Source organism: Chiloscyllium punctatum, chromosome 32 (assembly GCF_047496795.1).
Source record: "Chiloscyllium punctatum isolate Juve2018m chromosome 32, sChiPun1.3, whole genome shotgun sequence".
NCBI lineage: Eukaryota > Metazoa > Chordata > Chondrichthyes > Orectolobiformes > Hemiscylliidae > Chiloscyllium > Chiloscyllium punctatum.
This window is the reverse complement of record NC_092770.1, coordinates 37,695,868-37,711,060: the sequence shown is the minus strand read 5'-3', so window position 1 is coordinate 37,711,060 and position 15,193 is coordinate 37,695,868. Positions and strand designations below refer to the sequence as shown.

Here is a 15,193-nt window from a genome sequence, read left to right as displayed (position 1 = left end):
TAGTTCAACTTTTACCCTATTTTTATGTGCATGTCTCAAACATTTATTTTGCCCTCTTGTAAAATCTATTAAAAAAAATGAATAATCATCAGTGCATTTTATTGCCTGGTTTGTTGTCTATGTGAATACTTCGACGTGACTCGCTCTGTTACTATCATGTTCAGAGGGATGAATAAATTCCTCTCTTTTCTCTCCAGAACTTCGAATAATAGTTTGAATTTTTAAATAGATATGCTTTTCCCCAATTCACTGTGTAGTTAGACAATTATTAGAGTTATTAAGAGACAGATCTAATTATATAAATCAAATGCAAATGCAAACTCACTCAGTTATAAATATAAACATTACAATAAGGTAAAACCTGTCCCGAGTTTCACAACATACACATAGTAGCATGCAAGCAAACAGAGAAGTGGTTTGTAGATGATGGAGAATCAGAGTCGAAAAGTGTGGTGTTGGAAAAGCATAGCAGATCAGGCAGCATCCGAGAAGCAGGAGAGTCAATGTTTTGGGCATAAGCCCTTCATCAGGAAATTCCTGAAGGGCGTCCACTCTCATGAGCCTTGGATGCTGCCTGACCTGCTGTTCTTTTCTGGCACCACACTTTTCGACTGCAAGTAAATAGAACAAGGTATAAGGAGGAATTGAAAAACAATTAAAGTTCTCACATAAAGGAATCATATGTTCCACTTGATCTTGAGTTTCTGATCAGATAGTCAAGGGGAAATGTTCAGTTGTTCTTAATGTAGTTGTACAGGAGCAGATTTCTGTTTTAAAAACTCTTTGCAGTCGGTTTTCAGTTGCTTTTGTTGAACCAGGCACACCACTTTCAAAGACAGAGTCTTCCTTCTTGATGTTACACCTTCAGTAGCAAAAAGTACAAGCTTATAATCATGACTTCTCACAGGGGGAAGGCTTTGAGATGTGAACTCTGGCTGTTGGCCCACATTGGCATCAATTAATTTTTAACAGAGTTTTGAGGGTTCATTGTCAGATTTTTCCTGCTACCATTTGATATATAGGGTTATTTCAATTGTCTTTGCATAAAGTGTTTCAGTTTTGAGTCTTTGTTCCAGCTTTACATGTAGTTGAAAAGTTTCATTCGCCCAGAATCATTTGAAGGTTTCATTCCAGATATTGAATTTTATTAATTACCTTGGGTTGCATTTTCAGGGGATGATAGACAGTTTCAACAATGTTATTCCTTTGTAAACTTTTTTTAAGCTTGACTACATTCAGGTCAGCTATCTTTTGTGTCCCAGATGATTTTTAATTGTTTCTTTTCAATCCAAAGGACAAAGCTTTTCAGTTAGTCACTAACATTTAAAGATCAATAGTCCATATTTCATATTAGCTTGATAGTTTTTTCAATGCTTGATGACACCACTGTCTGGAAATCAGAGAATCAAGCCAGCAGAGAGGGGAAATTGCCGTGACAAAGATAACTAGATTTTTGCAAGAAGGTTTCTTTGAGATAAGTGGTGATTACAGCCACTCCGCTGATGGTGAAATCTGGGCCAATGTTTTATACTGAACACTTACTAGCCATATTCCTCCACTAATATAAAAGGACAGGTTACCATTATCTCAAAATGGATAACAATACTTACATTTTAAATTCTATGGCTTAAGTGCACAGGTATGATTGAAAAACATTGATCTCAGCTAATAAAGTAAACCAAAACCTGTGTAACCATGAACATTATTCAAATTTAAACAATTTACCTGCAATCCAATTTATAATTATATAATGGACAAAATCTACATCTAGATTTATCTACTTCTAAAACATATCGGAAATGAAAATGGTTGGAATTATACAAGGAGTAATGTGTTCCCTGTAACCTTCAAGAATGAAGGTATATTCTATTGACATAGCCCAGTTTCAGACCAATGAAGAAAAATATTAGTCTACCAGCTTACGCAACAAAAACTATTCACAATGATTGCTTGACAAATCAGAGAATCTTACAGGCAAAATTCCTCCATAATGCAGCAAAAATAATTAAAACATTCATTCTAAATAAAATCCTGACTCATAACTGTGTCAACTGCATTCTAAAATCCTTCAAATATGTTACCCCCAATATGGTCTATTGTTGATTTTGCAGCAGGATGTTGATCAGCTGGGGAAGTGAGCCGAGAAGTGGCAAATGAGTTTAATATAGATAAGTATGAGGTCTTGCACTTTGGAAAGTCAAATCAAGATAGGAGTTTCATTGTGAATGGAAGGGCCTTAAGGAGTGTGGTGAAACAGAGGGACCTTGGAGTTCAGGTGCACGGTTCTCTCAAAGTGGAGTCACTCAATTATCTTTGTCACGTCCTCAAAAAACTCAATCAAGTTTGCGAAACACAAAGCCACACTGCCTATTGTTATTAAGCCCATATTGTTTCCAAATGTGAGTACATCCTATCCCCAAGAATGTCTCCAATAATTTCCTTACCACTGAAGTAAGGCACACTGGCCTGCTATTTCGTGCCTTTCGTAAGCATAGGAACAACTTTAGCTATTCCCCAGTCCTCTGAGACCTCGCCTGTGACTAATGAAGATACAACAATTCATATAAGGCTCCAGCAATTTGCTTGCCTTCCTTCACATCCTGGGATAGATCCCATCAGGTCCTGGGGACTTGTCTACCTTAGTGCTTTTTAAAAACACCCAGCACCTTTTTTACATTGACATGCCCCAGAATATCAACATATGACTCACCACAGCCTTCTCCTTTGTGAAAACTGATGCAAAGTATTCATTAAGGATCTCATCCACTTCTTCTGGCTCCACAATGCAAATTCCCTCCATTGTCCTTGAGAGGACCTTACCTTTCCTGAGCTACCCTCTTGTTCTTTATGTATAACATACCTTGGGATTTTCCTTAATCCTGTTTGCAGAGGACATTTCATGGCTCCTTCTAGCTCTCCTAATTCACTGTTTTGAGTTCTTTCCTGGTATCTTGGTATTCTTTGAGGGCTCTGTCTATCTTCAATTTCCTAATATACGCTTCTTTTTTTCGTTTCAACCAAAGTCTCAATTTCTCATCATCCGAGGTTCCCAAATCTTGCCATCCTTATTCTTTATTTTCACAGGAACATGCTGGCCCTGAACTCTAGTCTTTATGGGATTCCTACATGCCAGATGAGGATTTACTTTCAAACAACCACTTCCAAACTACATTTCCCAGATCCTGTCCAATATTGTGGTAGTTAGCCTTCCCTCAATTTAATATTTTCAACCAAGGACTACTCTTATCCTTATCCGTAAGTAACTGCAAACATATGGAATTATGGACACATGGTTCCACAAAAAGCACCCTCACTGAAAAAGTAAACACCTGGCTGGGCTCATTCCCCAATACCAGTATGGCCCATTCCCTAGTTCAACAACTTACATATCGTTTCAAAACACCTTCCTGGTTACACCTACCAAATTCTCCCCCAGCCAAATCCCTGACAGTAAGTGAGACCCAGTCAATACAGGGGAAGTTAAAATCAAAGAACCCTCTTTTTAAAATTTGTTCCTCTTACCTGCTGGCTGTAGTACAATCTCAAAGTGATTGCATCCTTCCTATTCCTAAGCTCTACCCATATGGCCTCGCTGTTTGTGAGATCCCAGGTGTCCTCCCCCAGAACAGGTGTGACATTCTCCGTGATCAGTAATGCAACTCCTCCACCTCTTTTACATCCCTCTCTATTACACCTGAAATATATAAATCCTGGAATGCTAAGCTGCAAGTCTTGTCTCTTTCTCAACCAAGCAAAACTCCCTCCCAGGATATTGGTGCCCGTCCAGTTTAAGTGCAACCTTCCTTCTTATACAGGTCCCACCTGCCCTGGAAGACATCCTGATGATCAATGTACGAGATGCCCTCCCTCCTACACCAGCTCTTCAGCCAGATATTTAAACGTACTACCTTCCTATTCACAGCCTCACTGACAGGTGGCACAGGAAGTAATCACGAAATTACCACCCCAGAGGCCTTCGCTCTTTTGCTGCTGCTCGCACTAAGCGGTCGTCGGATTGGGGTGTTAGAAACCTGCACTGGGTGGAAAACTGCCACTCAACGCGATTTTCCTTAGAATGGAAAATTAATGACAGAATAGGTTTGTCCCAAAGTTCTCAATGCCTTCCAGTTTGAAAGCAATAGCAGGATGTTATGGCATACAAATGAAGAAAGGGGCTATTTTGCACCTGCTTATCCACCTCAATTTCTGCCTGGGACTGTCAAGTACCAGGTTTTTTTTAAAAAAACAGCTCCCAAATTGTTATTCATTGCTTTCCTTATGGTTGTGGTTCCTGTCTCTGCTTTCTTCCTGCAGCAGTAGTTCTACTACATTGTCCCATAGTTTTTTGTAAAAGTGCATAACCTCCACTGTGGCAAAGAGGACAAATACGTTGATTACATCTACAGATAGACACAATTTCTGGTACTTTACAAAAACATAATAGACATTTTTAAAAATGAGTAAAAGCAAAAACCAACATAAGCTACATTTACACTACACTTAAATCATTTGTGTAAGTTTTAATTTACAGACATAAATGCTTTTGTCTAAATGTGGAATCAGAGTTAACATAACAGACATTCATAGAGAATTACATACTGGGGAAGTGAAAAACATCAAACTTATTCTGGTTCAGTGAGCATTGTCACAGGAAATCAACTAATTATAACAAAATGTACAGTAAATACCAGCTGACATTAGTAGCCAATCACTCTGATCAAAATCAAGCTCTCCCTTTTCAGCTGAGATCTGGTTAGTTTAACTTACAATGTTCCCTCACCATCTTATTGCTCTGTCCTGGTTCACAGTTGAAGCAGGATTTCAGATAAATCTCAACACTTAACTGGCAAGTTAGCTGGAAAGATTATGCATCTGGAGAAATTTCATAAATATTGATGCCACCAATAAATATGAACAACCACCATGCTAAACACATGTTTTTAAATGGTACAAGGAATTAGTGGGAATTATTTCCTACATTTACTATCAGGTTTGCCAATCGATAACAGCTTTAAGAAGTCTGATTTAACTATGATAAGTATAGTTTGGAGTAGCACCAAAAAAAATTTGGCAAATCTATTGAGCTGAGGTAGACGATGTTAACAAATTTAATATATAAAATAACAAAGCTACATGAGCACCATCCATATGCAGAAAATGGAGTTATCAACATAAAAGTTCAAACCCCAAAAGATGAAACAAATCAGAACTGTCAACATGGTTCAATAAACAGAATTTGTACTTTGCACAATCCCGACTTACGCTAACTTCAGAACAGCAATACTTGCTTGACTGATGACTCATTTTTTATACCAAACATCAATATTAATTCTTTAAAGCTAGTTTAAATTTATTCTTAGTCATGTGATTTAAGAAAAAGAGAAGTCTGTCACAAAGGGACAGAGTGTATAGGATAACTTTGAATAGAAGAAAGTTCAGTCCAACAATGAGACTTATACATGAAATCTCCATCATATACTTTTGGACTTGTAGGTACACAATCAATCCTTTAATTGTCCCAGTGTTTCAATACTTTAACCAATATTATTAGCACAATTTTTGATTGGTTTAGTGTTTTGCTATTTCTCAATTAGTGCCAAAGGTCTGTAAACATGCTTTCACATTTGAGGGGTACAAAAAGCCCTTTTTACAATAATACCAGTTGCATATTCCCCAGAGTCAAGTGATATTAACTCATCTAACAATCCGCTTCCTTTAACAAAACTTGCTTTAACACCTCCAGCTTCCATTCTAGGTTCTTCAAATGTTACAGATACAGAATTATAGGTGCAGTGAGGAAACCATTGGACTAATCAAATTTAAAGGGTGACAAACAGTTGCAGTTTGGTTGAAGCAGAGGTCGATGCAGAGAGTATTACAAGGCTGGAAACTTGGTAAGGTTTTAATAAAATCTGGTTCAGCCTGCAACTGAATCAGAAAGAGGGATGAAATTGGTGCTAAGATTAACTAAATTGTGCAGGAATCAAAGGCAATGATAAACTGGAGAAAATAACATCTTATTCAAACAAATTAGTGCCAAGCAATGCATATGAATGCAGCATTGGCCAGCAACAAGTAGCTGAATAATCCACAGACCAGTGACCAGATATCAACAAAAAAGGCCTTCTTTGCTTCCAAATAACTTGTGATTGGCTCCCAGGTGGATGAACAGCTTGTAGGTGTGAATATTTGGATCAGAAGTCACTGCATTTCTGCAAGAGCAGAACTGTCTCTCTTCTCTGCAGTAAAAACCTTAAACCTGAAGAAAGCCAGTTTACTTTTTTTCCCCCCAGTAGTTGCTGTAAGCTGTGGCTCTTAACCAATAAGTCAGAGACTGTGTGAGAACCAGCCAATCGGTACCTTCTGGAAGCAAGCAATAGTATCTGGACTAAGAACGAAAGAGTAAGGTGTATTGATGAGCCAAAAGGTCCATCTCAATGAATCCTGTGAACAGGGACCATTGAATATCCTTCCCAGCCTTCTCTCCGCCTATATTTTTATCTTCCTATCTGCAATGTTTGTGGATGCCTGTGTGTTGGATGGAGGGGTGTAATTTAGAAGTGAGTTAGAGTTCTAGAGTTTTGATTAGTTGAGTTATACAATGGTTAATAATTGTTTAGCTGTAGCTGGAATTTATTTATTTGTAACAAACAGCCATTCCTCTGCGTTCAAGCTTGCGCTGATAAATGGCAAGCGATATCCATGATAGAAATGACCATTGCCTGGCACTTGTGTAACAAGAGAATCTAAGCATCATCACTAGACATTTAATGGCTTTATCATCACTGAATCCTCCACTATCGTAGAGGTGACAATTGACAAGAAACTGAATGAACTAGTCACATTATTTCTGTGGCTAAATGAGCAGGTTAGAACTAGGAATCCTGCAAGTAACTTATCTCCCGATTTCCCAAAGCTTGCCCACCAGCCACAAGGCATAAGTCAGAAATGTAATCTAATACCTTCCACAGGCTTGGATGAAAGCAGCTCCAACAATACTCAAGAAGCTTGACATAATCCAGGACAAAGCAGTCCAGTTAATTGGCAAAATATTCATAAACATTCATTCTTTTCACCAATGATACAGTGTAATACCATCTATAGTGTTTACCATCTATAAAATGCACTCCAGTGGTTCACCAAGGCTCCTCAGACAGCGCTTTCCAAAACCATGAGCACTACCATCGAGGCAGCAGGTACATGAGAACACTACCACCAGCAAGTCCCTTTCCACACCACTCGCCATCCTGACTTCAAAATATATTGTCGTTCTTTCACTGTTGCTGGATCAAGATCCTGGAATTCCCTTGTTAATAGTATTGCAGATCTACCTGATCTGCAGCGGTTGCAGAAGACAGCTTACCACTGTTTTCTCAAAAGGTAATTAGAGATGGGCAATCAGTGCTAGCTCAGGCAGGCAAGCCCATATCCCCTGAATTAAGAAAACAAAATAACCTTGGTCAGAGAAATTACTTGCAAAGGTCTACCACAAATTATGTGCATTGGTCTGAGAGTGCACAAAGACTGACTGGGGAACTCTAAAGCATTTTCATTTTTAACCTATGCTTAGACGACAGAGAATGGATTGAAGGGGAAAGCAGAACTGGGATTCGGCAAAGCCTTGTTGAGTTTCAAGCTGAAATGGGTGAAGCCTGAAGCTGCTGGTTTCCTGCCTCATATAGCCAGACATTTGTTGATCTGAACTACCTGTACTTGTTATTTTCATATTTTGTGTCCCAGGATAGCTCCAGCTGGTCAACTTCTGAAGAGCCGTTTACTTTGAACCTTTATTAATGGCCCTCAACAGATATCCTAATCTGTTGCTCCTTTGTTGCACTGTTTAAGCTCCCTTGGCTCTAGCAGTGTCTATCATTTTAGTGTAGTTTACTAGCAAGTGAAGCACTAGCTTAATTATTTGCTCGTGTGGAGTGGGCATTTTCACAATGTTGATTTCCAAATGCTTGGAACTCTCTGGGCCTCAAGATTGTACTTCTGCATTCGACACACCTCCAGAGAAGGGGCTGGCTGATACTGTCCGATTGCTTAAAGTCTGAAGTAACTTGGATCAGTCAACATCCTGTGGTGCAATTAAATGCTGAATCTGTCAATCAGTTACTGGTTCTACAAGTTTAATTACAATTTGATTCCTGCTTACAGTTTCACATTCCAAGGCTAAAGTACATTTCCCTACATCTTATGGTGATCAAGAGGTTTGTCATTGCTTTTGTTCATTGCTCTGTCACTGGTGGACACACCTCTTGGATCCTCATTCATGTGAAAACATGTTCATTAATAAGTTTCTCAATGATCTATCCTTCAAACTGCTACTGCTCGTAATTCACCTTCCATAATGCCTTCCAACTTGGCACATGATTCATCAAAGCTCCATGACTCCACAAAACCAATCCAACCAACATGTTACATATAGAAGCTACTCTATCATCTCTCCTCTATTCCAGGTTTACAACCAGAATATTGTTACAATCCCAGACTAAACTCCTAATTTTATGCTAGAATCTGGTTAGTAAACTTTATTATTAAAGTACAAAAAGGTGAGATCTAGAGGATTAAACAATAGAATAAAGCTGCAAGATACTACAGTTTGAACAATAAACTCTACTTTCCAAACTAGAACTGTAAGACAATTTACAATACGTGTACAGTTTACTTTTAATTAATGTGGTAAACATGGTTAGTATTCTGTGACTGAACACTGCACAACAAATAGAAAATGTGATCAAGACAGATTCCATAGATTTCCAAGTTAATAATACAATGAGTTATCAAATCTCATTCAACTTCACATGTATTAGATCCTACACTTTGCTGATCTGGCCTTGAAATCCACTTTCACAAGTGGTTCTGTCATGGACTGCCTGAAAGACTGTAGAGAAGGGTGGCATTGGAAAAGCACAGCAGGTCAGGTAGCATTCTGTTCCTGTTCTAGTCAATTACTCTTCTGCCCTGTATTCACATTCCTCTCAACTCAGGAACTGTTTTCCAGTACTTAAATCACTGACACAAATCCAGCTTTTCACCAACAGCTGGCCTCACCAAATCCCAGGGCTTTTTCCTTAGCTGTAATCTTGCTAAATTGTATGAAGCAAATAATGCTTCTGGACATTTTAAAACCTCAAATCTCTCAGCTGCACTGAATTATTGACCATGTAAATTTTCCCAAGTGCCTCCTGACTTCCCCCAACATTGTGGCAAAGTCTCTGCCTCTTTCTCATCCCCCAGGACTTCCAAATCCTGACTCCAACTCTCAGCTAGATACTAATTCCTAGAATGTCTTCCAGACAGTTTTGAGTTTGTTCAGTAAGCGTTTAAACAGGTGGTGTTGAAGGTCTCTTGGTCAAATCGAGTTAACAATTTAAGCAGCTTTCATTATATGAGAAAAGTTTATAACTTTATTTGCTAATGCTTGCTGGTGGATTATATAGTGGTAATTGACAAAAGGAGGGAAGTCAGGATCATTAGTGCAAAACGCAACAAAGCTTGCATTAATGCTAAGCATGGTTGGTGCACCCTCAGCTGTGACATTCCCGATGAAGGCCTAATGCCCGAAACTTTGATTCTCCTGCTCCTCGGATGCTACCTGATCTGCTGTGCTTTTCCAGTGCCACACTTTTTGACTTTGACAGAAACCAGTTTATTGAATGGAATATTATTCTCAAGGAGGTACCTTTTGACTTTGTTGTTATTCTCACTTCTTGCTGTCTCATTAAGAGGGCAAACAGGTGACAAGATCCTCTTCAGTTAAGTCTTGAAAAACCATACACACAAAACTATCAGCTGGTTGTGTTGGTCATGTCGATATATTAGTAACCTAAAATAAGAAGCATTCAGCCCTTTAGATCCTGCTTCAGTTGCTGAAAGATGTCTTCAGATAAAGAGTCCACCTTGTCTTGCTGCTGTGGAAACACCAAGCGACGTGCTCTGGGTTGCTGTTATTATGTCATCTTTGTTCTTAAAGTCTTTGAATAGTCAGCAGCCGCAGTCTTTCCTTTTCACTATTTTGTTATCTGTAAATAATTTCTGGTGATTCGCAAGAAGATGGCAAACACAAAATGAAACATCTGTGCAGCCTTTACCTTTTGGTACTGCTTTAGAAATAAAAACTTCAGTTTTCAAAACGGCCTTCAGTTCGTCAATATTCTTTGTCCAAAATACGATGTCTAAGAGAAAAGTAGTTTTGAATTTACAGAAGTCGTTGTGGCATGTTTCCAAATTCTCATTTTTACTTTTCAATAGTTGTATTTTAGTTGTGAACAGCAATTCATTTTTCTATTCCATGTGCAAGCCATTCATTTTTGGATTTTTTTAGATGGTCCAGGTTTATCGTGCATCATTTACTGTTTCATCTTGTAGTTTATGATTTCACTCCACCCGTGATCATTCTGCACCCTCTATGCATCTGGAACATCCAGAATGTTGCTGGACTGCTTTCAAGTATCGCAATGTGGAGGTCACATCTGTAGTTACTCTGTTTCCGGGCCTCTGGTCAGCTTGCACTGGTCAGGTACGGGATGTGGGGCATGGCAGCGTTTCCTGTAACTTTCCTCCATCTTGGATTGATTGACTAGATTAGCAGCTGAAGAAAAAAAAACTGCAGGACTACAGAAAATAAGCAGAGAAGCAGAGCTACTAAGCTGTTCTTGCAGAGTTCGCACAAATGTCTTGGACAGAATAGTGTCTGTAATATACTGGCTTCACACACCAGTTCCTAGTTTATTTCTTAATATTTGTTTGCATTTCAACCACAAAAATTATTTTACCCTTCAATGGTCATCCATCTGGGCTAAACTGAACCATGATGCAACAAGCTGACAAAGCCTGTTAAAATCAGGCACTTTTCTCAATCTGAGAGACTTCATGGAACTCATGCGGAAGCATGGCGATCGAAGTGTGGGGTGTGGAAATACGGGCAGGCAGAGGGATCAATTGAGAGAGATTCTGTGATTAACCAGTCGATTATAATCGACATATTGAAGAGCATGGTAAAAAAAGCACATACTGCTTCCACTGAGTCAGTGATGCTTATGATTTGGAGATGCTAGTGTTGGGACTCGGGTGCACAAAGTTAAAAATCACACAACACTAGATTATAGTCTAACAGGTTTATTTGGAAGCCCTAGCTTTAGGAGCGCCTGTCCTTCATCAGGTGGTATACTTCATAACCACCTGAAGATGCAGCGATCCGAAAGCTGGTGTTTCCAAATAAACCAGTTGGACTATAACCTGGCGCTGTGAGATTTTTAATTATGCTTATGGTGGTGCATAGAGTGCTTAACAAGCTGGTTGCTTTGTGCTTGATGGCATTGAGCTTCTTGAATACAGACAGAGCTGCAGTCATATAGCCAAATGGTCAGTCCTGCATCACACTCCTGATTTGTATCTTGTGGATAGTGGACAGGTTTTGGAGTATCAGGAGATGAGTTACTCAGCACAGGATTTGTTGCCTCTAACTTGCTCTCATAGCCCCAATACTATATGACTGCTACAGTTCAGTTTCAGGTCAATAGTAACCCATAGGATGTTAAGAATGGAGAAATATAGCCATTGAATGTCATGGGGGATGGTTAGATTCTGTCTTGTTGGAAATGGTCATTGCTTGGAATTTGTGTGGCATAAATGTCACTTACTATCAATGAAGTAGCTCAAAACCTTTGGACATATGATGCTACACTGAGGAACACCTGGAGACTGTGACAACAGCATAGCAATCTTTCTTCATGTCAGATATGACTCCAAACTTTGAGAAATTCTCCATTCCTCACCTGTCTGCAGTTATAATCTGCTCATTGTTGCCAAACAAGGTCAAATACTATTTTGATGTCAAGTGCAATCACTGATGTAGAGTAATAAAGTAGAGGTGTAATACAGTGAAGCAGTGACATGCACAATTAAGTAAAATATTCAGAGAAGGAATAGCCTGCACAGTGTACTTCCCTAAACATGTAGAATGTGTTACAATGTAATGCAAGGAGTTTTGAGAAAACTTAATGGAGTCAGACCTTCACCACTTAACAGTTTGAGGGGAACTGTACCACACATAGGCCACAGATTATTTAAAGTGATTTCCAAATATTATTCAAAATGGAATTAAGCTAAAATTCAATTCTCATCTGACTTCAAGTTCAGCCTTTGCCCACATTTGGACTAATGTAATACTTAGTTCAGGAGCTAAGTGGCTGTGGCAGAAGAGAAAGTAATAATTAGTATGCAGGCTATTGTCCAGTAAGTACTACTGATACTACTGATGGCACTTTCCTGCTCCTTGAAGACACGCCTTAAAACCTCTGACCAACCATCTGACAAAATATCTCAAGATGATAAAATGAAGGAGTAGATGTAGCCATTTGGACCATTAAGTCCATTCAATGAGATCATTCTGATAATTGTCAAATCTCCTTACATGGCTGGTTGTCAAATTTTGTATAAGACTTATGTGAAACATTGAAATTCTATTACAGTAAAGATGCCACATTGTTTTATGCTCTATATCAATGTAATGAATTATTTAATTTATTAAACAAATTTTCTGTACATTGACATTGCCAGTGATTTGGGCACACCACAAAGCAAATATATACCACAACATTCTATTTTGCTACCAAATCTTACTATACTTTGAACACTCACGTCTGGATAGCTCTGAAACAGTTTTGTCCATTGATTCATCAAGACAGCAAAATGACCACCTTTCCACAATCTTTTCATTTAGTGAAAGATCAGGTGGGCGAAAGGCTTCCAAGAGAGACCTTAGCGACATGACTCGTACCCAATATTGCTTGTCAGGGCTACGTACGATTTTAACACCAAGTTATTGAACATATTCACGGAAGCACCAAACGCAATAAAATGATTATATATATCGGCAATCACTTCTCCGAATTGTTCAAATATTGTCATGGGTTGACACTGGAAAGACGAATGGAGGAAAGTATTTGGAATGAATGTGTCCAGTGAAGAAAACCGAGATATTTCATTTTAACACTAAAGTACGAGAGACAACGAATGGCTTGGGGAACTATTTTCACCAGTGTATATTAAGATGGGAAAAAGATTTTTAAAAAGAGCCTGGTGGCGGCATGCAACATTTGCGTTTCCCCTTTTACGGTCAACATTTATGAAGGAAATTTAAGAGGAAAGAATTACGTGATCACATTCTGGCTTCAGGAAACGTAAGAAATGGGTGCTCAAACTGCAGAAGCAAAGACCCCCACATGGAAACGAAAGCACTGTCAAGACTCAGCACCATCGGGGAAATGCCAGAACAAGGATTAAAAACTAGCGATGGCAACTGGAAGTCGACTTAAACGTTATGTCTTGGCTATTAAACGCTCCGACCTCACCACTACCCTGCCCCAGGATAACCTGAGACTAGGCTGGATTTTAACTGAGCATCACCGCTCGCTCCGGGTAAGTGGGCATTCGCAGAGAGTGAGTGTGAGCGGGGGGAGTGCTCGGTGCTCTCGGTTCACAAAGCCGGCGGTAAGTGCGGATGAAGCGGTGCCTGGTACCTGTGCCGTTTGCTGCCTGCCCTGGACCCTCTCACGAGCGGAGCCTATCAGTCGTCGCCATGTGTGCCGTTCCTCAGCCTCCGGCTCCGAGAGCGCGTTCACATCCTGACCTCTCACCTCTGACCTCCATGACCCCAGAGCGCGGCGGCTGCTGCTGCTTCCGGGAAAGGCAACTTCCGGCCGTGAGCGTTCCTGTTTCCATGGCGTCGGGGCCGTCTCTTGTTCAGACAGGGAGAGGAAATCATCAGCAGTCAAAAAAAAACACATCCATTCGATATATATATATATATATATAGAAATTAGATTGGTGCTTTGTCAGAGTAAGTCAGGAGGAAAGAGTGCGTTTCAGCAACTGGTGAGCGGAGACCATTGATGGATTATGGAGCTGGACTCCAGCAAGAGATCAGGAGGTGTTAGTGATGAAGAAACTATGGGCTGAGAAACCTGGGACGGGTAAAGCCTTTAGCACTGTCAAGCTCCTGCGTGTGATGCCCCAGATTTTGTGGTCAGTATCAAAGCAACATTAAAAAATACATTTCAATGTAAATTATGGTAATACTTAACGTACGTTATAAAATTTATATGGCAGCCGTCATCAAAGAATGTCCCAAAACACTTGACACCCATTAAAATGTTTTTTAAACTGTAGTAATTTGTTAGGTAATTAAGCAGCCAGTTTGCATCCAGTAAATCACAGTGGAGGTATGATAATGTGGTGATCTGGTGATCGAGAAACACTTTTGAACGTTCAGAGACATAGATTCCAGTTCCATCTTGGCAAATGGTGAAATTTGAATCAGGGATTCTCGTGGTGAGTGGGAATCTCCCTACGATTCTGGTTCAAGTCTTATCTGCTTCAGAGTTATTTCATAATATGCCTGACCACGTTGTTTAAAAATATCTACAGCAAGCTCTCACACCTTTGGTATTCACTGCCATGACAGTCCAGATTTTTTTTTGTTGACTTTTGAGAAGACACTTGTCATGGGACGTTGACCAGTGGTATGTGTGAGCAGGGGAAGGAACAGCCGATGAAATTGATGACTCCTCATTGACACTTACCAATAAATCACCAAGTCGAAATAAGATTTAAATAATGCAAAGAACTCAAAGTAAAGATTGGGAACTAAATATGGGATGCAAAGAAAAATATGAAAGAGCAACACTAAAACATGAAATTTACAACAGGAATTAAATTCTGAAGAAACAAGAACCTTTAAAATTAAATTTTCAATGCCAAAGATATTTTTAAGTATTTATGAATGATTGATTATGCCATAAAACACTGAACTGAAACATGAATTCAGCAGCCCTAGCTTTCCCTCTGTTGTTTATTGGGCAACTAATAGGTTGTAAGTACTGGAAAAACTCACACATCATGGGTCTCTTCATGGGACTTGAAATATTGACTCTGTTCTTCTCCACAGATGATGCCAGACCTGCTGAGTTTATCCAGATCTCTCAGTTGTGCAGTATTTTGCTTCTCATTGTTAAGTACTGCAACTTTTGTGCTACACGAATTTCAATATTGAGTGTTTCAGCAAAATACTACTACAGCCCAAGGAGGAGCAGAGTAACTCAGATCTCAACGTCTGAATTTCCAAGTATATGTGCATACCCTTGGTTGATGTCCAATTTACTCCATGAAAACAATGCATCTTACACAG

General features: G+C 39.3%; 2 protein-coding genes across 4 annotated transcripts in view; one reads left to right on the top strand and one right to left on the bottom strand.

Annotated features, from left to right (window-relative positions):
* The window catches only part of ergic2 (ERGIC and golgi 2), a 72,176-nt gene extending 58,507 nt beyond the window's left edge, over nt 1-13,669 (bottom strand). Inside the window, exons 1-3 of one of the 3 annotated variants that reach the window (XM_072552099.1) lie at nt 13,527-13,651; nt 9,686-10,617; nt 669-862 (exon numbers count right to left, since the gene is read on the bottom strand). The gene's annotated coding sequence lies outside the window, so the exon portion shown is untranslated. Of the gene's footprint in view, nt 1-668; nt 863-9,685; nt 10,618-13,526 lie in introns of all 3 variants that reach the window. The other 2 variants (XM_072552098.1, XM_072552100.1) reach the window with 2 other exon arrangements.
* A 45-nt stretch (nt 13,670-13,714) lies between these two features.
* dnajb9a (DnaJ heat shock protein family (Hsp40) member B9a) overlaps nt 13,715-15,193 on the top strand; it is a 36,583-nt gene continuing 35,104 nt past the window's right edge. Inside the window, exon 1 of the mRNA XM_072552105.1 lies at nt 13,715-14,031. The gene's annotated coding sequence lies outside the window, so the exon portion shown is untranslated. The remainder of the gene's footprint in view (nt 14,032-15,193) is intronic.